The 23,422-nt window shown below is 42.7% G+C and overlaps 1 protein-coding gene across 6 annotated transcripts in view; it reads right to left on the reverse strand.

Annotated features, from left to right (window-relative positions):
• Positions 1–23,422, reverse strand: part of LOC122796591 (MARVEL domain-containing protein 3-like) — a 502,950-nt gene that overhangs the window by 251,971 nt on the left and 227,557 nt on the right. The window lies entirely within an intron of this gene.

The following is a 23,422-nucleotide window of genomic DNA, read 5'->3' on the forward strand; positions in this document are numbered from 1 at the left end:
AGATGTCCCTGGTGGAAAAGTACAGTTTTGTACCTACCATAAATGTAGATGTCCGATAGGCATGCATCTGCAGTCCTTACAAATGGGTTGTCCTGTCGTCAGGCAGCCCTTTGGTCGGCCGGATTCCAAAGTCTGGGTCTGGCCTCGGCTGGTGTCGCACTTCACCCGACGTCATAGCGGCAGTTCTTCAGGTATAAAGGCATCAGCCGACGCCATTTTCCTCAGTGTTTCTTGCCCCAGATGCCAGGTGCCCTCTAGGAAGGCTAAATTTGGATAAATGCAAATGGTTCCAAATAGTAGAGAGCAAACAAAAATAAGCATGTATGTACATATATACAAACAAATACACCATAATAGATTCCCCAGCTAGCTACAAGATGGGCAAATACCCTAGGAGTACCACAGAGGGAAGGAGGGTGGGTAATCCTGACTGCAGATGCATGCCTATCGGACATCTACATTTATGGTAGGTACAAAACTGTACTATGTCCTTCAAGGATGCATCTGCAGTCCTTACAAATGGGTAGAATACCATAGCCAAACTGGGGAGGAGGAGAAATAAGATTATGGTGTAGTTAAGATCCCTTGCAAAACAGCAGTGGCAAAACCTGCTCGGGATCTGGAGTATAAAGGTAAATTATAATGCTTGGCAAATGTATGCACGGAGCTCCAAGTAGCAGCCTCTAAAATGTCTTTGGTAGTCACTCCTCGTAAAAAAGCTGTGGTAGTGGCTGTAGCCCTTGTAGAGTGAGGCCTGATGTTTTCTGGAGTTTTCTTCCCATGGTAGGAGTAACAAAATCTAATGCAATTTCCTATCCACTTAGAGATAGTCTGTTTTGAAATTGCTTTTCCTTCCATTCCTGTTGCATATGCTACCAGTAGCTGGTCAGTTTTTCTGTTGCTCTTGGTCCTGTCCAGATAGTAACGTAATTGTCTATGTACATCCAAGGTATGCAACAGTCTTTCTCCCCTGTTCTGTGGGTTGGGGAAGAATGTAGGCAGGTGGATAGCTTGATTTAAAGATACCCTGGAGACCACCTTTGGCATAAAAGTAGGATTAGTTCTGATGGACACTATCTTGATGGAAGATCAGGAAGGGCTGTACTGCCATTAATGCCTGTAGCTCAGATACCCTTCTTGCTGAAGTGATTGCAAGCAGGAAAGCAGTTTTCCATGATAAGTATTGTAATTCTGCTGTTGCTGCTGGTTCGAAAGGAGGTAGTGTCAATTTTTCTAGCACAAAGTTTAAGTCCCATGCTGGCAATGGCGGCTTCCTAGGAGGTTTTACATTTTTAATTCCTCTCAGAAACTGCCTGAGCAGAGGATGTGAGAAGACTGGAGGATCCAAGTTGTATTCTGCTGGAATGGCTGATGCATGAATCTTAATGGAAGAATAGGACAGGCCGTTGTGGAAGAGCTCTGCCAAGTATTCCAGGATGTTAGCTATGTTTACCAGTGACACATTCTCTCCTTTTGCTGTACTCCAAATGAGATATCTTTTCCATTTTGCTGAATAATTTTTTCTTGTTGAGGGTCTGCGAGCCTCCAAGATAATGTCTTTAACCCTTTGAGATAAATCTGGGTTATTTGGTCTTATGCAATGTTCCAGGCAGCCAGCTGCAGTGTTTTCAGGTTTGGATGCAGGGTTTTGAAGTTGTTCTGTGTTAACAGCAAGGGAACTAGGGGCAGAGGCCATATTTGTTCCCGAGACATACTCCTCAGTAATGGGTACCAATGTTGCCTTGGCCAGTCTGGAGCTATCAGGATGATCCTTGGACGGTCTTCTTTGATCTTCAATAGCACCTTGTGCATCAAAGGAAGAGGTGGGAATGCATATGCTGTCAGGTTTTTCCAACTGAAGGATAGGAGTCCACTTTCCAAGCAAGTGGGTGGTACGTCCTTGTGCAGAATTTTTTTCAGTTGGTGATTGTGTGGGGATGCAAATAAGTCTATTTCTGGTAGTCCCCATTTCCTTGTAATGGTTTTGAAGATGTCCGGATGCAGCATCCATTCGTGGGCATCCGTGGCAGTTCTGCTTAGGATGTCTGCTAGTATATTTTCTTTTCCTGGCACAAAAATTGCTTGTAACTGACTGTTGAAGCTCAGTGCCACATTCCAGAGGTCCATTGCCATCCGGCATAGAGGGTATGAATGTGTGCCTCCCTGTTTGTTGATGTACCACATAACTGTGGTGTTGTCCGTCCTTATCAGCAGTTGACCCTGTTGAAGAAATGGTCTGAATGCCTGAATTGCCAATTTTACTGCCAGCATTTCCTTTTGATTTATGTGTAGGTGCAGCTGGTCTCGAGTCCATAAGCCTTGTATGCACTTGTCCAGCATGTGTGCCCCCCAACCGAGGTCTGAAGCATCTGTTGTGATGGTCTGGCTTGGTTGAGTGCTGTGGAAGGGCAGTCCCTTGTTTGTTTGACAGGCCTGAGCCCACCATTGGAATTCTTGCTTCAGGCATGGAATTATTGGAATTTGGGTTTCTAGGCTGTGCTTGTGCTGAGACCATAAATTCCTTAGGTACCACTGTAACTTTCTCATATGTAGTCTGGCATGCGGAATCAATATTATGCAGGATGCCATGTAACCGAGAGCTTGCAGGACTTTTCTTGCTGTTAGCTGGTTCTGCTTTGTTAATGCCATGAAGTAGAAAGGGAGTTGCTCCTGTTTTTCTACTGTCAGGAAAGCCATTTGTTTTGATGTGTCCAGATCTGCACCCAAGAAGGTTATCCTTTGGGATGGTATCAGCCTTGACTTTTTTATATTGACTGTGTATCCCAGGGCTTGTAGTAGATGAATGACCCTTTGCAAATCTTTTGTTAATTTGTTTATGTTGTCCGCTTGTAACAGGCAGTCGTCCAGGTAAGGGTAAATTTGAATTCCCTGAAGCCTGCAATGAGCAATTACTGATGCCAGGCATTTTGTGAATACTCTGGGCTCAGTAGATAAGCCAAAGGGCAATGCTGAGAATTTGATTATGTTCTGATCCTGCAAGAAATCTGAGGTATCTTCTGCAATTTGGTCATATGGGGACGTGCAGGTATGCCTCCTTGAGATCTAGAGTTACCAGCCAAGACTCCTTGCCCAGCATGGGAAGAAGCTGCTGTAGGGTCAGCATTTTGAATTTTGGAACAATGAGGTATGAGTTTAGAGTGGACAGGTCGAGAATAAGCCTCCATTGTTTTTCTTTTCTTGGTACCAGGAAAAGTCTGGAGTAAAATCCTTGCCCTTGTTCCATAGATGGTACCCTTTCTACAGCTCTCATCCTTAGTAAGTGAGTTATTTGTTCTAGAGCTTCTGTCTTCTGATTTGGAGGTAGGTTTGGCATTCCTCTCTTCCTTGGTAGAGTATGGAAGTGAAACCTGTAACCTTGGTCTATTGTCTGTAAAATCCATTTGTCTCCTGTGATGTAATGCCAGTTTACTGAAAATAAGGCTAGCTTCCCGCCTAAGGGTGCCTCTAGTTGTTCCCTGGTAGGCGGTGCCAGAGCCAAGTCACTGTGATTGTCCTGTGTTAGTGGTGGTGGTGGCTGGATCTGTGGCTGTACCTCGATGGTTGTTAGCCTGCCACTGACACCCCCTGTAGGCACCTCTGGATTGACCCCTGCCTCTTGAGCGTCTATTCCTGCCTCTTGGAGCTCTGGAGGTGTCTGGAAAGGACCAATTCTTGGAAGGCCAGTTCCTGCTAAACCTTGGAGGCTGGACCTGCAAGAAATCCTTGACTGTCTGGACAGATTTTGCTTTCTCTTCCACCTTCTTCAGCACCTACTGTGCAGGGGAGCCAAACAAATTGAGCTTATCCATGGGAGCATCTAGGAGCTTTGATTTAACATGGTCTGGTAAGGACTGTTCTTTTAACCATGCATGTCTTCTGATCACTGTGCCAGTCATGGCTGATCTAAAGGAAGCCTCCAGTGCATCATAGCCGCATTTTAAGGAATGATTACTGACCTGCTGAATGTTATGTACCATTTCCTGTACAGATTTTTGTCTAATGGTTCATCCGAGGACAGTTTTTAGTTAACTGGTCTAACATAAATTCCTGATACTGAATCATGTGGAATTGACAGTTCAAGGCCCTAGCTGAAAGAGTAGCAGAAGTGTAAACTTTTTTACCCCATCTCTCTAAGGCCCTAGATTCCCTTTCAGAGGGAGGGTTTTGGTAGAGGTAGCTGCTACAGCCTTGGGTCCCTGGGAGATAGTTTTGGGATCTGCAAAAGGGGCCTTATACAAATGATAATGTGTGTCCGGAACCCTGTAGTACCTATCGGGCTTAGCAGGGGCCGGAGGGAGAGAGTCAGGAGCAGTACAAGCATCATTAAAAGCATCATCCACAACAATAAGTAGTGGAGGAATGGCTAAAGGCCTATGCTGTGGCAAATGCAAAAAGGTTCTATGCCTTTTCCTAGAGTCTGAAAAATCCTGGCCCTGCCATTGAAATTGTTCCCTCATAGCATACAAGGTTTCCCCAAAAGAAAATTCCTCAGGCGGAGAGGCAGAAGGAATGGACTCTTCTGCATCAGAGTCCTCATAAGGAGAAAAAGGGGCCTCTGGAGGGTCTGAATTATCTGATTCATCAGAGGAGCCATCTGAAGAAACTGGCTCAGGGGGCTCTACTCTAGTCCTCTTCTCTGGAGTTGGGTGAGAAGCCCTGTCTGGATGTGGTTGGGATCCCCGGATCAAAGAAATGAGATCCTCTGCTAGACTAAGCATTTGTGAACTAGAACTGGGCCTGTGAGAGGGGGTCTTAGCAGGCACAGTTTTGGTAGTTTTTGCTGCTTTAGCCCTGGCAAAGGCCTTAATCAACAAGGATGCAGGAGGCCTAGCAGCTCCACGTGCAGGGGTAGAAATATCCAAAGGGATAGTATCTGATGAATCCTGTGAACCTGCAGGAGCAGGTGGGATTTCAGTAGCAGATTCAGCCAAGCTGGATGAGGCCTCGGTAAGTGGCAAGCTTTCGGCCGAAGGAAGAACCGTGGACTCGGTTTCAGCCGAAACCGAGACACTCGCGGTTGGCTTAACCGCGGTTTCGGCCGAAACCACGGACCGCTAGTGTCAGTCCTTTTCCTTGCGTTTTTTAGAAATTTGCGTAGTCGGAGTATCCGATGGCATAATGTAAGCAAACGCGGAGCCGAAAAACTCTTCAGCAAATTCAGACCGACGTCTAAGCGTTCGTCGGTTGAAAGAAGCACAGGCTAGACAAGCTGCTACGTCGTGGTTTGGGCCTAAGCAAGGTAAGCAGTAAGAGTGGAAATCTTTATGAGGTGTTTGTTTCCCACAATTTAAACAGTTATTCACTTTTTCTGACATCGGCTGAGGCAAGAAATAGTCCCCAACGGGGTACTTAGCTTTTTAGAAGTCTTCGGTACTTGTAGTAGAAATCTCTGGTTCTGACCGACCGGCACTTGCGAACAGCTTCTGCTTCGGGCGCCACGTGGCAAGAAAGACTGAGGAAAATGTGTCGGCTGATGCCTTTATACCCGAAGAACTGCCGCTATGACGTCAGGTGAAGTGCGACACCAGCCGAGGCCAGACCCAGACTTGACAACCCATTTGTAAGGACTGCAGATGCATCCTTGAAGGACATCTTCTCTGAGGAAGGCTGTGGAAGTGGAGGCTGCCCTAGTGGAATGGGTATGAACAGACTTAGGGGGGGATTTCCCATGTAGTCTGTAGCAGAAATGGATACAGTGTGATATCCATCTGGAAATGGTTTGCTTGGAAATGGGCTTCCCCTCTGCCCCTGGGGCAAAGCTGACAAGAAGCTGGTCTGTTTTTCTGAAGGGTTTAGTACGGTCCAGGTAGTATCTGAGTTGTCTGTGCACATCTAGTGACTGCAGAATTCTTTCCCCCTTGTTTTGAGGGTTAGGAAAGAAGGTGGGTAGATTATGGCCTGGTTGAGGGTCACATCAGATACCACCTTGGGCATAAAGGAGGGATTAGTCCTCGGGGAGACCCTGTCTGCATGGAAAATGATGAAGGGTTCAACAGCCATGAGTGCCTGAAGTTCTGAAACCCTTCTGGCTGAGGTGATAGCTAGTAGGAAATCGGTTTTCCAGGAGAGGTACTTCAGTTCTGCTGAAGCCGCAGGTTCTAATGGAGGCAAGGTTAGTTTTTCTAAAACATAATTCAGGTCCCAGGCTGACGTAGGAGGCCTTCTGTGAGGTCTGCTATTAGAAGCCCCTGTGAGGAATTGTTTAATCAAAGGATGTGAGAAGAGGGGTAGGTCTGAATCGAAATGAGCTGAAATGGCTGAGGCATGGATTTTAATGGAAGAGAAGGAGAGGCCACTATTGAGTAACTCGGCTAGGTATTCCAAGATAAGAGGAATGGAAGGATGCGAGGTACTCGCCCCTCTGGACTGGCGCCAGGAGCCGAACCTTTTCCATTTCCCTGTGTAAGATTTTCTGGTGCTGGGCTGTCTGGCTTCTGTGATAATGTCCAGGACCTGTTTGCTTAACAGGGACTCCTTGTTTGCTTTTAAAGTATTAGCCATGCTGAAAGACCGTCTGCAAGTCTGGATGCAGAACCTTCCCCCTCACCTGGGTCAAGAGGTCTGAGATCAGGGGAAGCTGCTTGGGGGGCTGTACGGTCAGGCTGTGCAGTAAGGGGTACCAATGCTGTCTGGGCCAATCTGGAGCAAGGAGTATGGCCTTTGGTCTCTCCTCCCTTATTTTGATCAGTACCTTGGGAATAAAAGGCAGAGGGAAAGTGTACACAAAGAGGGAGTTCCAGGGGAAGGTCAAGGCATCCACCTTCCACCCTTAGTGGTGATACTCCCTGGTACAGAATTTTTTTAGCTGGTGTTTGAGGTGCAAAGCAAACAGATCCACTTCCGGAGTCCCCCAGTCCTGAGTGATGTGTAGAAAGATTTTTCTGTGGAGCTGCCATTCATGGGGATCCAGTAAGTTTCTGCTTAGGTGGTGTGCCAGGGTGTTGTTGACCCCTGGGTAGGTACTGGGGAATTAGGTGTAGACCCATGGAGGTGGCTGTCAGCCAGAGGTTTATGGCTAGCCTGCACATAGGGTAAGATTGGGTCCCCCCCCGTTTGTTGATATACCACATTACTGTGGTGTTTTCTGTTTTTATAAGGAGGACCCCTGGCCTGAGATGGGGTTTGAAGCATGTCAGAACGTTTTGTACTGCCATCATTTCTTTCTGATTGATGTGTAAGGGAAGGTGCTGGGCATCCCAAAAACCTTGGGTGCACCTGCCTGCTAGGTAAGTGCCCCAAGTAATGTCTGAGGTGCCAGTGGTAATGGTCTGGTCAGTAGGAAGAAGGATGAAGGGAAGACCCTTGTTCTTAGCACAAGACCCTGCCCACTAGAGAAACTCGGCCCTTATACATGGGATCAGAGGGAGAGAGGTCTGTAGAGGCTGAGTGCAGTGAAACAAAGGTTATTCAGAAACCACTGAAGTTTCCTCATGTGAAGCCTGGCCAGAGGAATTTGAAAGATGCACCATGGCATTTATCCCAGGGCTTGCAGGAACTTCCTCACAGTGAGGCGACTTCTGGAAGCCAGCTGGGTAAAGTAAAGAGACAAGAAGCTCTGCTTTTCTGGGGATAGGAAGGTCACTTGGGATGTTGTGTCCAGCAGTGCTCCCAAGAAAATGATCTTCCTGGAGGGTGCTTGTTTTGATTTCCTGTCATTGATGGTGAACGCTAGGGAAGTTAGGAGGGTTTTGACAAAGAGAAGGTCCTGGAGCAGCTTTTCTTTGCACTCTACCTGAATGAGGCAGTAGTCCTGATAAGGGTAAATCTGTAGATTTCTCGGTCTACAAAATGCTATGGCTGGGGCCAAGTATTTGGTGAATATTCTGGGTGCAGTAAATAAGCCAAAGGGTAGTGCAGAAAACTGAAAGTGCCATGAGCCTGCTGTGAAGTGCAGGAACTTCCTGCAGGCTTCCCTTATGGAGATGTGGAGGTACGCATCTTTTTAGGTCTAGGGTCACTAGGCCAGGCATTTTTTGTCAGCATAGGCAGTACCTGCTGCAACGTTAGCATTTTGAATCTGGGGACCACCAGGGAGGTGTTCAGAATGGATAGATCCAGGATGGCGCACCAAGTGTCCTCTTTTCTGGGTCAAGTAATAAGCTGGAATAAAAGGTTCTGCCTGTTTGATCCAAAGCAACAGGTTCTACTGCCCCCTGGGATATGAGTTTGGACCTGTTTCAGTGCCTCTGCCCACTGATTTGGAGGCAAGTCTGGGTACCCTCTTGGAACTGGGAGTTCGCTGAAGGAGAATTTTATCCCTGAAAAATGACCTTTAAGACCCATTGGTCCTTTGTTACAGAAAGCCAATTTTCTTTGCAGAGGGAGAGCCTTCCGACTAGCGTTTGGTGAGTGAAGGGAGGGGCAGGTGGGGTAGAGAGTCACTGGGAGTTTTTGCTATAGAAAGGTGGCTTAGAACTCCCCGCCCTTGGGGTGAAGTGGTCCACTGTTGGCTTCTCTACTGGCCCTGGTATAGGGGCCTGGATGGTCTGTCCCTGCGGGGCTTACCTTGGCCCTGTTTGCTAGGTGCATGAAGGACCAGTGCTTAGAGGGAAAGTTCCTGCTGAACCTGGGAGGTTGAACCTGAAAGAAATATTTTACTGTTTGCATAGATTTTGCTTTGTCTTCCACCTTGAGAACCTCTTCTGCTTTTACTCCAAACAAGTGGTTCTTATCCAGGGGTGCATCAATTAATTTATACTTGACATGATCAGGGAGTGGTTGTTCCTTCAACCATGCATGTCTCAATGACAGATCCTGACACTGCTGCCCTACTAAAGGCTTCTAGGGGATCATATCCACAATGTAATGAGTGTTTGGCCACTTGACAAGTACAGTGCAGTAAATCTGCTAGCTCTTTCAAACTGGCACAGTCAGGAAAGTTTGAAATAGTTTGTATTAATAGTTCCAAGGTGTGTTGTAGATATTCTAACATATGGAACTGACAGTTGAGTGCTCCAATAGCTAAGATTGCAGAGGTGTCTACTTTTTCCCTATCTGTCCACAGCTCTTTAATCCCCGTCAGAAGGAATAGGATTTTTGGCAGAACTAGTCTTAGCTCCTTTGGGCCTCTGTGTAATGACCTCTGGGACTGCAGCAGGATTTCTCTACAGGTATTTGTGAGAATCTGGTACCTTGTAATACCCATCAGGTTTACTGGGAGCAGGTGTTTGGGGCTAAGCAGGATTCATGGAAAACATCATCCACCACTTCTAAAATAGGGGGGGGGGAATGGCCAGGGGTCTGTGCTGGGGCAGGTCCAGAAACTCTCTAAGTCTTTTCTTAGACTGGGGGAAATCCTGAGATTCCCATTGGAAATGCTCCCCGAGGGTATGAAGGGTTTCCACAAAGGAAAGGTCATCTGGAGGTGGGCAGAAAGGATGGATTCCTCTGCATCTGAATCCCCATAAGCAGTCAGAGGTTATTGTTCCTCTTCAAAATCTGAATAGTCAGATTCCTCAGAATCCTGTTCTGTCAATTTCTGGAGAAGGGTGTCTTTTCCTTTTAGAAGTTGTGGCCTGACTACCTCTGATAACGCAGATGAGATCCTCCGCCATTTTAAGCATTTGTGCTTGGGGTGGTGGAGCAGGGACAAGATGGTGGTTAGAAGCAGACTTTCTAGGAGTGGCCTGACTTCTAGGCCTAAGAGTATCAGTTGGTCTGAGAGAAATGGTAGTCGGATGAGAAGATAGTTTTTTGTCTAGATTCGGTAGTGCGAAAGGCCACCTCAGAAGGTGGTGCCTGCATCATGGCTCCAGACCCAACCAAGGCAGAGACAGCCAAAGGCTCAGAAGATGAAGATTTTTGCTGCATACTAGACTCCATAAGGAGTCTCAGTAGAAGCCTGCGTAGATATCAAATTGGGCATCAGGGGCTGCGAAAGCACCTCACTGAATTCCGGAGAACTGACGACCTGCTTGGCAGTAGTCAGAAGGCTTAGCCTTGTATGGTCCATCTCTATCTTTATCTCTGCGTTTTTTCAGAAAGTCCACAGACTGATGGCTGACTGATGCAATTTTGGAATGCGAAGACAGAACACGAAAATACCAGTCGTGAATAAGAGTTCTCTGGTGAATGGTTCTCACGTTAAAGAAGGCACAGAACCGGCAACGGGAGACGTCGTGGTCTGGGCCTAAACAAGTGATGCAGTAAGAATGAAAGTCTTGGTGTGTGATCTGCTTTCCACAGGCAAGACAATTGTTAACTTTTTTGGACATCTGTTAGTGCAAGAAAAAAAGGGTCCCCCAATGGGGTACTTAGCTTTAGATATTGTTAGAAAAATATATAATAGTAATATGCATGCTTAGTGCATTCGAGGTTTAAAAGGGTTAATACATTTATTCTGTTCACACACTGCATGAATCTGCACAGCTATTAGAAACTTGAGACATTTCATTTCTGCTAATGTCATGAAAATAACTGGAGACATTTCATTTCTGCTAATGTCATGAAACTTAGAGATATTTAATTTCTGCTTATGCCATTAGAAAATATGCAGCTGCTAGAAGCTTTGATAAAGAAAACAATAATGCTTGAAAGTATAAACCATAGTCAGCATTAATTGTACCAAAGCTAGAAATGTACCTTGAATCTAGACAAAATGTAACATGTATTAGAACTGTACAATTGAAGAATTGTAAAGTTAAGGTGGGCTAAAATAAGCCCAAGGCCATGTCAGCAATAAGTCTGGTAACATTTTCTGTGAAACATACAGAAAGCTATGTCCAACTACATCAGCAATAGAATAGTAACATTTTCTTTGACATGAAAAGAACCGTACAAGAATATACTGATCACCAAAGAGCCAGACAAATCCTGTACCTACATGCTTTGTCTCCTTGCTGCAAGTAATAAAGGGTGCCTTGCTTGAACCTAACGTGCATTGGTCTTTGAAGTTTTTTCCTTTTACAGATTGGTCCTTCAGACCGGAACCCTCTCTTCACCTCGGATCAGACAGCCAGGTGGTTGAAACCGTACGGGGAAGAAACCAAATCGGTTCTTCTTATATGGAAAGTCCTCTGACTGAATTGTCGTTCAAAAGAGGCCAGCCACTTTCTGATCTGTGACTGAAGGATGGGTCTCCGCAAATAAGTCATCAATCACGTAGGCTCAGGTAAGTTGAATCTACTTTTTGCTGTTTTCTGTTTTAGACCAGGGACTAGATGTGTATTTTTGTCAGATTGTATTTTTGCAAGTCAGGGAGAAAAAAAGATTACTGTCTTGTCACAGATTAGGAGAAACAGAATAAGTAGACAGTCATTCTGAAGAGACTATAACAAAATCTGTGGTACCACGTTAAAAATGAAGAGAAGTTACATAACAATCAAAGGGTAAAACAAAATGGGTAATAACTGCACAAAAAGACCCCAAAACCCGCCATTAACGGAAGACGCAAAATATACAGTCGCAGCACTCCGACAATATTAGATATTATTCAAAATGGGTTAATAAATACAAATTTGATGGAAAATTAGAAAAATCCTCGCTTATCAAACAGCTCAAAAATGATTCCAAGGGTCGGGTAAAAAAGCAACGTCGATTAGGAATTCCTCAGGCACACAGATGGCTGGAGGAAGTAAACCGTAGGGAACAAAAAAACAAAGATTCAAAAGCAATGTTTTTAGATAAGGAGGATAATAACTTAGTAATAAGCACCTAAGCCTCCCTTACCAAAATATGAAGCAAGTGAACAGATAAGTCCACCCTCACTATATGCTGTGGTCACTGAAGATAGAGATATTGTGAAATTAAAACGGACTAAAATTAGAGATCCCATCGGGACCAGGTCCCGAACAAAGGCAGGTAATTCAGAAGTAGGTATCGAGTTACGGCAAATAGTTAAGAATTCACGATCTATAGGTGACGAAGAAGAAATATGCCCACTTATAGAAGTACCCAATCCTCAGGCAGGTCAAGACAATCAGGACCCAACTATCTTAGTGTATAGACCTTGGACTCAAGATGATATCTGGAAAGCCACTGAGGGAATTCCCCATCCAAAGGTTAATTTTAGAAAATTCTCAGAAGATTTACATGGAATGAGGTTGAGTTATAACCTAAACGGAGAAGAAACAGAAAAATTAGACAAATTGTAGGGCCAGATTGGTACATGATTAGTGGGAACTGGAATCCCCGTGATGCTGCACAAAGACCCCTCCCACATAGTAGCCGCAGAATTAGACACCAGAGTAAAAGGTCTTACAAACCGCATCTCTGAAAAATGGAAACCTAGGGCAGACTGGACTTGCATTAATCAATCCATCCAACAAGAAGGTGAAACAATTGATCGGTATTATGCCAGATTGTTAGAATGTTTTAATGACCACTGTGGAATGCAGGTTCCTGAAGATCAAACACAAGATTCCCCATATGAACAGCAGTTAAAGAATGCATTTTTAAAAGGCAGTAGCACGCCTATAAAGCAGTTTTAGTACAAAACACATGGTAGACCATCGTACAAGCAGGTTACAATCATTACTTGAATATGCTAGGCATGCCGAAAGGCATTTTAATAGCAAAAAGAAAGCTCAAGTATTTTCTGTAGAAGATGGAGCAGAAGTTTATGTAGTACAGTCTGGAAAAAAAGGGCAAGAAAAACACACAAGGAAACAATGTGATCAGCGATCAGAGGACTTTGAAGGGCGGAAAAAAAAGGGGAGAATGTTTTAAATGCGGTAAAAAGGGACATTTGGCAAGGGACTGCAAGAAAAATAAGAAGGCAACAACGGAAGACCAGGAGGGTGAGGACTGACTATATGGTAGTCAAGAATCACTAGAAGGGGCTAGCAAAGAAAGGACAAATGAGAATGTGATACAGGGAGTAGAGAAAGTGCAGAAAGTTAGTGACAATGAAGAAAATGAAATATTAGACCTAGCTTTATTGAGCTTGGAGCTCTATTTAGCAGACAAGAAACCAGAAGTTACACTCTTGGTAGAAGGGAGGGAGGTCAAATTTGTGTGCGACTCAGGGGCATCACGAACCCTGATACACCCCTCCAAACTGCCAGAAAACACAGTCACCTGATTACATACTGGTCAAAGCAGCTAATGGACAGCTGTATCGGGAGCCTCTCTCCCATAACATTGCAATAACTGATCCAGTTTCAGGATTGACACAAAGAAGCAAAACTGTAGTTTCTGCAAAGTGCCCAGTAAATGTCTTGGGCAGAGACCTCATGCAGCTATTTGGTATAGCAGTAGTCCCAACCATGCAGGGTATGGAAGCACAGTGACAAATTACCACCTTTGTTGTGCAATCGGAGGGGGAAATGTTTTATTAGTACAGCCAGGACTTGGTTACGACTGGTCAACCTAGCCATCAGCAAGTTCCCTTCCCTTGACATTGATAAGCAACACCTGTTGCACTGTACCCTGCATTACTGCAACACACCAGGACCTGATAAGGAATATAAGCAAGCATTATTTAAGAATCATGCAAACAGATTGATATTGCGTAACCTGTACTGGGACACAGAAGGGAACAGTGTAGCCAGCTGTTCATTGCCCCAGGAGTTCTTTGCACTTTATAAGTCTAATCAATTACCACATGTTAGCTTAACCAAAAACAGAAATATAGAATGGGCAGACCAAGGAGGAAAAGTCCCAAGATGGGAGAAACGGACAGAACTAGAACTGTCAGAACAAGGAATACAAGTACTTGAATTGGATAACTCAGACCAACCCAGCTGTGCAATTGCAGTCTAGCGAGGACAGCTGATTGACACTCCTATTAAAGGAGGAACAGAATGCCTTAAGAGACATACCAGAGATTCTCTGGTCAACAGGGAAATAAGATGTAGGACTCATTCATACAGCAGGACCAGTTACTATCAAGCCAAAGTCAGCATTCAGACCACAAAAAAGACAGTATCCCTTAAAAAAAGATGCAGAGGCAGGGATAAAGCCTATTATAGCAGCCTTACTTAAAGGAGGGATACTAGTAGAATCTCCCGATTCACCATGTAACACACCCTTATTTCCAATTAAAAAGGCCAATGGAGAATGGCGTATGGTCCAGGATTTACAAGCCGTAAATGATGCAATAATACCAAGGGCACCCACAGTGCCAGACCCACACACCCTGTTGAATGATTTGAAACCTAAACAAAAGTATTTTTCCGTGGTAGACATCAGCAACGCATTCTTTTCAATACCAATACACCCTAATAGCCAGTATTGGTTTGCATTTACATTTCAGGGGAAAAGGTATACATATACGAGACTACCACAGGATATTGTGAAAGTCCAATGATATTCTCACAAGAAATGGCGAGCAACTTGGCGGGATTCACCCCACCAAAGATTTTACTTTATGCTGATGACATCTTGCTGGTGGCCCCCATCCAGCAGGATTGTAGAGAAGATACCATAGCACTTCGACGATTTTTAGCCACTGAGGGACATAAGGTAAATAAAAATAAACTGCAGCTTTGGAAAAAACAGGTCAAATACCTAGGATATGTAATATCCAAGGAAGGTAGAACGTTAGATGAGGACAGAAAAATAGCAATTTTGCAAGCACCAAAACCCACTACCAAGAAAGAAATTATGTCCTTCCTGGGTACAACTAATTTTTGCCGGAGCTGGAATCCAAACTATGCCTTGGAATCTGCACCTCTGACTGACCTTATATATAAGAAGCCTACGGCAGCGCATGATTTGTTACAATGGACACCAGAGGCAGAATCTGCCTTCTGTAAACGAAATCAGTTAATAGCATCCTCATTAGTTCTGGGATTGCCAAACTACCATCAACGTTTTTTCCAAACTGTAAATCAGGGTTACATGACATCAGTGTTGACACAACAGAATGGGAATAAGCAACACCCCATTGCTTACTACTCATCACAACTAGACCCAGTGGCATGGTCCTTACCCCACTGTGTACAAGTAGTAGTTTCAGCTGCAATGGCAGTATAGGCTTCAGCCTCAGTAGTCTTGTTCCACCCTCTCACTTTGAGAGTACCTAATGCAGTCGCGATTATTTTACTACAAGGAAAGGTGGCATATCTTTCCCCTGCTAGGCATCTTTCCTGTACGACTATATTATTGAGCCACCTCATATGACAATTGAATGATGCATGACTTTAAACCCTTCTACTCTGCTCCCGACCCCTGCAGACGGCACACCGCACTGCTGCCTGCAGGTAATTGAGCAAAAGACACTACCTAGAAAAGATCTCACAGATGTCCCCTTGGATGATGCCGAGGTGACATACTACGTGGATGGCTCATGCAACAGGGGTCTTGCAGGACAGAACCTAGTAGGATATGCAGTAGTCTCCGATACTGGGATTATAGAAGCAAAACCTTTACCACACAACTTATCTGCACAGGCAGCAGAATTGATTGCCCTGATATGGGCATGTACCTTAGCAAAGGGTAAATGTGTAAACATTTTTACTGATAGCCAGTACGCTTTTTATACTGTACATGTTTTTGCGCAACATTGGAAAAACCGGGGATTGATGACATCTACTGGCAAACCTATAAATCATGCACAGTTTATTTTAGATCTTTTAGAATCTATTCAGTTACCTCAGAAAGTAGCCATTTGTCAATGAACAGCTCACACCAAGCAACAAGATAGGATTTCAAAAGGTAATGCGAGAGCTGATACAGCTGCAAAACAAGCAGCCACAGAAGTATTTCTTTTAAATGAGGTATTACAACCCTCTGAAACTTTAGATCTAGATATGTTAAAAACAATGCAGACACTCACTATGCAAGCTGAAAAATAGCGATGGATAAAATGAGGAGCAATCCTCGAAAAGGGGCTGTACATCTCTAGAGAGGGAAAGCCGATACTACCCTCTAATTTGTTTCGCTATGCAGCATTGTTGAGCCATGGGCAGTGCCATATCTCAACAAGGGGGATGGTACAGTTGGTGAACCAGGTGTTTACAACGTACGGATTTATAAACTACTCTAAAAATTTTGTTTGATGTGTCAGATTTCTAACAAACATCATGCACAGGGGGCGATAAAGCCCACACAAGGGAGTTTCCCCACACCACCATATCCGTTTCACACTATTTGTATGGATTTCATAGAATTGAACAAATGTGAAAATAAGAAGTATTGTCTTGATATGTTTTCCAGATGGGTGGAAGCCTTTCCAACCAAAAATCCAGATGCAGCTACGGTGGCAAAAGTACTGGTCAAGGAAATTATTCCTAGGTTTGGTATTCCGGAAAGAATCTACAGTGACAATGGTACACACTTTGTAAATCAAAACATGCAGCAGTTGAGTAAGCATTTTGGTATTTTTTTAAAAAATCATTGTGCATACCATCCGCAATCTGCAGGGCTAGTTGAAAGGCATAATGGTATACTAAAAAACAAACTAAGAAAATGAATAGCTGAGATGGGAAAAACTTGGTTGTACTGTTTACCCCTGGCACTGTTGAGCATGAGAACTGTCCCTACAGCAAAAGGATGGACTCCTTTTGAAAAATTATTTGGAAGGGCTTATACACCCCAGTGGAAACTTCTCATGTCATCAGATCAGGAAGCTGATTTTACACTAGCTGAATATATGAAAAAGTTGTGAGTTCTAAACATCTGTTGTGGTCAAATTCTGTTTCAGATAGAAAACAAAATGAAACATCAGAAGTGGCAGTGACGCCAGGAGACTGGGTGTGGATCAAAATAGTTGAGTGAAAAAACTGGGCATTGCCAAGGTGGGAAGGTACCTACCAGGTGCGTCTTTCAACACCCACTGCAGTCGAGAGAGCAGAACGAGCTTTGTGGATACACCCGATGCACTGCAAGCTGGTTAAGAACTTTGAGTTGGACAAAAATCTTACCTCTCCATCGGGGCCCTCAGCACAAAGTCTGGCTACAAAACAGGGTCAGATCAATAGGACTGATCTATCTCAACCCCAGTGAAGAAACCAAATGTGTGTATACTGAAACCTTCAAGGTTTCAAATTGCTGGATTTGCACAGCTTTATCAACAGCATATGGGGGGTTACTGTTAACTTCAGTTCCCCTAGGAGCCAAAAAGACCTGGGAAAACCTAATTCATGATACATCAGATGTCACATCACAAGATAAAGTAGCATTGCAGTTGTCTGTTCGACAGAAGGGAACTGTGTGTTTTTATAAGAATGATACAGTCAAGGTGGGTTGGAGCAATTGCAATGTGACTGTTCCCTATAGACGCTACACTAAACCTGATAACATCAGATCCTATTGCAACATGAGTTATGATACATTTGTTGAACTGATGCATAGGACAACTGAAGTAAAACGTAATGCTGACCTCTATAAGCAACTGTCCATAATCGACAAAAAAATGTTTCATGCAGTCAGGGTATAGTAAAGTTACTACTAAAGTAGAAGATTGTTACTTTATATGCAGTAGAAAAGCATATAAATGGCTACCTGAGAATTGGTCCGGCAGTTGTTTTTTGGGGTACCTGGTTCCGGCCATACGACACACAGCAGTTTTACCTCATGGGAAAACTCAGAATGTTCGAGAAATCAAGAAGCCTGGAATGGAATACTTATGATTTTATCAACTGTAGTATTTTACAAGTGTATATATATATATATTATACATTATGAATTATTTTATTCTATTTTATTTTTATGTATTTGTAAAAGTAAGTATATATAAAAAATTTTTTGTATATATATATTTTTTATTGTATTTACATAATTGATTGATTGAACCTGTGGGGGGTGGATACTATTTAAACTGCAGTTTGTTTGATGAATTTTATCTGAAGTCGTAAATTTGATGAAAACGTGTGTGTTGCTTGTTGCATATTTTTGCACGTTAATAAAATATCGTGGTCAGTACCTTATTGTGAGTTTGCTCCTTGCCTTGGTGATTCCGGACTGGTGTGGCTGCTTTTCGTGGTTTTTACTTAGTTTACTTGCAGCATTTGTTTTTTGGAGTTCTTGTTATGGCAGCCAGCCCGGTCTCTCCTTTTGGGCAGGAGGGACAGAGAAATTTACCTGTCGATGGATCCAGGTCCGAAGGGGACGGATTCGTTCAACTTACGGGTCAGCTGACCACCCTGATTAATCTGCTTACACCTATTGGGATAATATTATTAATACCTATCACCGAACAACGAAGCATTTTGAAGTTGGTTACCCAGTCTCAAAATCTTCCCCCCACAAACAATGATTCACTTGGTATAGTCCGACCTAAAGTGAGTGCGAAGCAGGGGAATTGTGGTGCAACTGATTTTAACTGTACACCGGCAGTTTTGCGTGAGGCTGCTCCCCACCCGAGTGCGGAAGTGTCCAGGAGTTTTGGCTACGAGGAAAATGTTCTTCCTACCTCGACATTTACGGACTGGATGTTAACCAAGCCAAAATTTTTGTTTGATGAACACAATAACGGCCGCGCAGGGCCGGGTAGGACTTATTTGGAGACCCAACGTCTTTTTGAAAGTGCACTTTATCGATATAAAACCTTGGAGCTGGACAATTTATACTTGACTGAAAATCTGAACAAAGGTATTGTGCCTAAGGGCTTGAGGGTATTTAAATATCCCAACCAGGTAATTCCTGGTAGTGACTTTCATAAGGAATTGATTGTAGCTTTTGACCAATGTGGTTTAAGTATTGTTAAAGCCATTATTAAGAAAAATGGTCATGAACTTTTAAAGTTGCAACAGGATATTTCTAATTATTATAAACGTATGTCTGATGATTTGCTCTTTGATACTGCTAAATATCATGATATTAGGAGGGATGTGGACTTACACTGTGACACAGTACTTGGTCAAAAATATAAGAAGTTGAGGAGAGATATACTAGAATATCAGGAGGGGCGACAGTATCCTAGCCCTCCACATCATAGATGGCATACATATAATCAAGTTAGTGAGCAGCCACCTAGGCAAAATGGCCCTAACCCTAGTGTTTTGGAAGATTCAAGAGGGGAAGTGTTTTCCATTGATGAAATGCAAGGAGAATGTTTTGAGGGTGAGCCAGTACTACGTAGGTCTGAGCGTATACGCCAGCAGGGGCAGCAGCCCATTGAAGATAATCCCCCTTTAGACAGAGGCCCACAGGAACAGAGAGGGAGTGGGGGGCTCCCTCGAGTATGGAAGAAGAACAGGAGGCACGACTGGTAGAATGTGATCAACAGTCTATTACACCGTTAGGGCAGTATTCTTTACATACTAAAGAAAATTATCAGATTTACAACTATAGTGATTTTTCTATTTCCAATACATGTTTTCAGTTGTTTACTAAGGGCTTCAAATTTGTGCCTAATAGACGTAGTAATTTGGTGCATGCGATCTTGGATTTGAAACTATTTATACGTAAACTTAATTTGGAAAATCTTTTAGGAGCTACACCTGGAACTCCTAGTTTACATTTAAGAAAATCCAGTACCTTTAACCCCCCACTTCATCCACAGCTTAAAAATCTTGAGCAAAGGATTGAGGACAGGTTCCGTAAAGAATTGGGTTTGGATAGATTTAGGGTTAATCTAACCATGGATGAAAAAGCATTATTGGAAAAACTAAGTAAGGACCCTGGTTTGAGGGTCATGGAACCTGACAAAGGTGGGGGGACCGTAATAATGGATAGCAATTTGTATCAGGCCAAGATGTATGACATTTTGCATGACTATGATAAGTATACCTCAGCCTCTATCAATGAGATCCATTTGTCCTACCATAAAATAGATTTGGCCATTCAGGACCTACTTGACCAAGATGTAATAGAAGTGGATACTTATACCTTCCTTTCCAATTCTGATCCTAGGGTACCCTCTATATTTGGGATACCCAAGGTACACAAAAACCTGCTGGATCCGCCCTTGAGGCCGATTGTGGCTGCTCAGGGTTCCAAGACGCATAATATTTCTAAGTACTTGGACTGGAAGTTAAAAGAATTGTGGGGAAGGCAGGAGTATATTCTTAAGGATTCTTGGGCCTTTTTACGCAGTATACAACCTCATTTATTTGAAAAGGAAATAGTGTTTTTAACCATTGACGTGGTTGACCTCTTCTCCGTCATTCCTAGTGACGTAGGTTTGGAATGGTTGGAAGAAGCGATATGTGAGTGCCCGCATATTACTAACAATGATGTTCATGCCGTTATTGGCTTAGTGGAACTGGTATTGAAAAATAATTATGTTTTCTTTGCCGGTGAGTATTTTCACCAGGTTTCGGGGGTCTCCATGGGAGCTAATTGTGCCCCAACTTATGCGGATATTATGTACATGTGGGAGAAGTTTGTCAAGAATAGTTCCTTTTCTAACCACTGGAACTATTATTGTAGATTTCTTGACGATATATGTATTTTTTGGAATGGTCCTGTGGGTGACATTGAAAAGTTTATTGAATATCTACATACTACCACCTCTTTTTTAAAATTTACCCATCAAATTACCTATGACAGGGTAAATTATTTAGATGTGACCCTCATTAAGGACGGGGAGGGGGTTAAATCTTGTATTTATAGAAAATCAACTTTTTCGAATGGGTATTTGCACTACACAAGCTCCCATCCACACTACCAAAAAAGGGGAATCCTTAAGGGACAGTTTGTTCGTGTATCACGAATGACCTCTACAGATGAGGATTTCAGGTTAGAGTGTGAAGTCCTAACATCTTTATTTTTGGAGAGAGGTTATCCCATTGAAATGGTAACATCAGTGCAAGAAGAGGTTAGTGCAGCTCGTAGCACTAGGTTCAATCCCATTTTGGGTAAAATGTATATAGGGTCTGATGGGGGGCCCTATACGAGTCAAACAGGAACATTTTTTGGTAATTTTACTTTTATTACTGACTTTAGTGGTAATGTATCTCATATTAAGAATATTGTTGAGAAAGAATGGTCCATGTTTCAAGAATTAACTGATTTGAATACATTTAAGGCCAGGTCAGTTAAAACAATATATAGAAGGGGACAAAATATGAAGAGACTATTGGAACATCAGGAGCATGCTATACAGACTTCTAGAAATAAAATGGGTACATATAAATGTGGGCGTTGTTCGTCCTGCAAGTATGTAGTGCAAGACAGTCATTTGTATTTGGAAAGCCGAAACAGGGATATTAAGGCTAAGGGTTATTACAACTGTATGTCCAGTGGACTGGTTTATTTGGCTGTATGTCAAATGTGCCCGGCGTTTTACGTCGGAAAAACTGAGCGACAATTTAAAAGGCGCATATACGAGCACATGTACGATATAGCCAAATTTAAAATTACTAATGCATTGTACAAGCATATCACTGAGTGTGATGGTGCAAAATTTTTGTTTTTTGTAATAGAAATGGTTCCAAAGGACATAAGCGGTGGGCCCTGGGAGGCCAGTTTAGCACATAGGGAAACCTACTGGCAGATTCTTTTGGAAGCTACAAAAGCCCCAGGGTTAAATGAATCTATTTCTATAGTGCCTTACTTAAAGCTAAAAGCTAGATGTATTTAGTTAAGATTTGAGTATTAAAAATAAAAAATGGAATACTTATGATTTTATCAACTGTAGTATTTTACAAGTGTATATATATATATTATACATTATGAATTATTTTATTCTATTTTATTTTTATGTATTTGTAAAAGTAAGTATATATAAAACATTTTTTGTATATATATATATATATATATATTTTTTATTGTATTTACATAATTGATTGATTGAACCTGTGGGGGGTGGATACTATTTAAACTGCAGTTTGTTTGATGAATTTTATCTGAAGAAGTCGTAAATTTGACGAAAACATGTGTGTTGCTTGTTGCATATTTTTGCACGTTAATAAAATATCGTGGTCAGTACCTTATTGTGAGTTTGCTCCTTGCCTTGGTGATTCCGGACTGGTGTGGCTGCTTTTCGTGGTTTTTACTTAGTTTACTTGCAGCATTTGTTTTTTGGAAATCAAGAAGCCTGTCAATCTAGTGTGGCAAATCAATGCGTGCTGAAAAAAACATCATGCTGTGGGCTTAGGGAACAATGGACTGTCACACATGGACTTGAGTGATACTGTTATATCATGGGCAGGTGTACTGCCAGCATATGGAGCAACGAAATCAATCTGGGAATGGAGAAAATTGTCTAAGCTTTTCGAAATAATGAGCAATGCAACCTTTTCTGTCCTAGAATTGGTGACAGATGAACTGACTGCCATGAGAACAGTGGTGCTTCAAAATCGCATGGCTCTTTGACTTCACCCTAGCGGTGAGAGGAGGTACGTGCTCTTTAATCCAGGAGGAGTGCTGTTCATATATTCCTGACCACAAACACGAGATAGACAACCATCTTGAGGTGATTCAACCGGTGTCAGCCATGACCAAACCAGGACCAAATCCATTGACAGACTTTTTCCAGAAATTGTTTGGGGGTTGAGGCAGCATCCTGATGAACATTCTGATTGCCATCTGTGTAGGAATAATCATACTGGTGGTATGTGTGTGCTGCTACATCCCCTGCATAAAAAGACTGATTAAAAAGTTTGTAGACATTTCAGTTTCAGAAACCTTATACCAAGATGCTGAACTTGAAGAATTGCTAAAAAACTGAAAATGCTTTCATGAGCTTAAACTGAATGACTCTCAACTGCAAATCCTCAGCAGGAAGAGGTTAGGGGAAGAAAAAACTGTTTATGCCAAGTAGAATAAAAGTATTAAAAGGGGGGGAAATGTTAGAAAAATTATGTAATAGCAATATGCATGCTTAGTGCATTCGAGGTTTAAAAGGGTTAATACATTTATTCTGTTCACACTGCATGAATCTGCACAGCTATTAGAAACTTGAGACATTTCATTTCTGCTAATGTCATGAAACTTGAGATATTTCATTTCTGCTTATGCCATTAGAAAATATGCAGCTGCTAGAAGCTTTGATAAAGAAAACAATGGATGCTTGAAAGTATAAACCATAGTCAGCATTAATTGTACCAAAACTAGAAATGTACCTTGAATCTAGACAAAATGTAACACATGTATTAGAACTGTACAATTGAATTGAAAAGTTAAGGTGGGCTAAAATAAGCCCAAGGCCAGGTTGTTTTTCTCAAAATGTTTTTGCAAGACAGCAAATAATCTGACCATGTCAGCAATAGGTCTGGTAACATTTTCTGTGAAACATACAGAAAATTGTGTCCAACTATGTCAGCAATAGAAAAGTAACATTTTCTGTATGACATGAAGAGAACTGTACAAGAATAATATACTGATCACCAAAGAGCCAGACAAATCCTGTACCTACATGCTTTGTCTCCTTGCTGCAAGTAATAAAGGGTGCCTTGCTTGAACCTAACGTGCATTGGTCTTTGAGGTTTTTTCCTTTTACAGACATTTTCAACTGAAATTCAAAGTCTGGTAGCATCTGACCGGCACTCTTGTGAACTGCTTCTGCTACGGGCTCCATGACAAGAAAGATTGATGTAATGATGTTGGCTGCCTTGCTTGATAGCACTGGCGACCTGACGTCAGACTACAGGTG

The sequence above is a fragment of the Protopterus annectens genome, chromosome 3.part0 (genome assembly GCF_019279795.1).
Source record: "Protopterus annectens isolate FY-2018-M chromosome 3.part0, PAN1.0, whole genome shotgun sequence".
In the NCBI taxonomy this organism is placed as follows: domain Eukaryota; kingdom Metazoa; phylum Chordata; order Ceratodontiformes; family Protopteridae; genus Protopterus; species Protopterus annectens.